This window comes from Eriocheir sinensis, chromosome 2 (assembly GCF_024679095.1).
Source record: "Eriocheir sinensis breed Jianghai 21 chromosome 2, ASM2467909v1, whole genome shotgun sequence".
In the NCBI taxonomy this organism is placed as follows: domain Eukaryota; kingdom Metazoa; phylum Arthropoda; class Malacostraca; order Decapoda; family Varunidae; genus Eriocheir; species Eriocheir sinensis.
In genome coordinates this window covers 21,213,027-21,215,193 of record NC_066510.1, presented here as the reverse complement: position 1 = coordinate 21,215,193, position 2,167 = coordinate 21,213,027, and positions in this window count along the sequence as shown.

Genomic DNA, 2,167 nt, shown 5'->3' with positions numbered 1-2,167 from the left:
CTGAAAGCATTTGTTGACTTCCGGAAATTTTACTCTTGGAAATAATGTGTATCCAGTGTCGGAGCTCTGGTTGGAGCATCGTTATGCCAGTTAAGAGCCAGCAGGGCGAGGCGATTCGAACCCCATAGGTGCCGCGTGACGTAGGAAGGACATCCTGTCTTAAACCCCGAACCACAAGCCCCCAGAAAACAGCGGCCCCGTATGAACATGGACAAAAGCTGTCAATTCAAAGTAGCTTTTGTCTCTAGAATCCCTGTTAACAGAATTACTGAAGTACCTTTTGGCTTATTTGAGTTAGTTTTCTATAAATATAGTTGCCAGTTTATTTATCTGTTTATTCTTATACACACTTCCTCGTCGTCATTATACCCCTGTCACGAGTCCTTGTGAGGGAGATAGTGAGTGGGTTGAGGCTGCCGGGTGGCGGGTGAGGCGCAGCAGGTGGCGGCGGTGGTGGTGGGTGAGGCAGGTGAGGGCTGGGTCACCTGAGGGGCAGAGGCTCAGTCCTCCTCACCTGCCTCCGCCTCACCTGCCTGACGGGTGGTCCAGCACATCTGTTTACTCACCTGTCAATATCACCTGAGTTAGGCTTGATCATGTAGTTGAAGTGTCAGGTTACGAGTCTTGGGTGAATTTTTGCTATATTGAGTGTTAATGTTTTCTTGTTTGGGAATTCTTTCGTAATTGCCGTGCAGTTCCGTCATTTGGGCTGTTATGGAAATGTTACTGGTTTGTATATTCCTTTAAATACCTTTAAATCTATCTTTACGAGTCTGTATCTACTTTTCTTTCTTCTAACTTTCTTCAGACGAACCATCTGAGGACTGCTTTGATCATCCTCTCCTCCTTTCTAATCCTTGCCACTTTTGCATCGGACACTACCTCCTTCCTCCCCTCTCCCATCTCTCCTGCTCTTCTCTCCTCTGCTCTCCCTCACTTCAAACTCCCTCCCTTCCCTTCTTCCCGCTCTCAGATTTACCAACAAAGAGAACAGGTTTGAGACCATACCTGCCAGCGGGGCCGCGGAGACTGGAAACGAGTGTGGCTGTGAAAACCTGGTCACTGTCAAGCCAATTACACCTGTTTAGGCTCCCGGATCGACGGCCGAGATAACGCCACTTGTCACCCTCCCGTTTTTGTTTTGTGTCTAATCGTGTTCTAGCTTCCTCTTTTCATTATAGATCGACCGCACCTCGCAAAAAATACAGAGATAGGTAACTAAAAATACCTTCCACGGTCCTAGATCTCTTCATAAACCCGCACGAGACTGGTTTAAGTAATACAAGTTTGAAATACTACAGAGGAGGCACGAAAGGGAATCGGCTTAGCGGTAAAGGGGATTTAATGAACAAACGATGAAGCTTTCGCACAACACGGCGGGAATTTATACTTTGTGTCATTAATATCCTTCGCTTTGAGCTACGATTATGGGTTGCAGTGACGGAGCGTATAATATAACAAACTGAGGGCTGGGGCTTATTGTAAAGAAAACGCTGACTGTGGAGCATATATTACGACACACATGACATTCCGAGGAGGTCAGGCATTATGAGATGATAAGGTCAGGCTCATAACTCGCATTCCTCTGAGACACATGGAGCAAAGAACTACTGAATCCTCCACCAGTGTCGCGCTGCCCACCGGTATGGCAACAACTACAGGCCATTCGAGTTGCCAACGAGTCTCGCACCAATGAGGTTAGACACGGGAGAACAGATTAGTACGCCAATTTCACCGGTAAACAGATTATCTAAGTATTACCAAAAGAAAGTAGTTTATGGGTGAGCATTGTGTTTTAAGTAATACATTTAGATGGGAAGCTTATGTGATTCAACAATGCATAATCGCTCGGGGTTCTTTTAATGAGGAGTATAAAACAAATATACAACCAGTCGTTCATTTTATCGAGATGGTGTGTACGAGGTGTAGGTCGTAGCTTGGCGTCCTTAGTAATAAAATCAGAGGAGAATTTGTGATCTGACTGCAATAGACTCATGTTTCTTTGTAATGCAGAGTATAAAGTACGTAACGACCTAAAGATTTATTGGCTATGTTTGCTTTGGGTTAAAGAGAAAGAGCTGCAAGTTTGGTGTTTTTAGCAATACAATCAAAGAAAACTAAATAGAAAATTTTTAATCTAACTGCAAAGAAGTCGTGTTTCTTTATA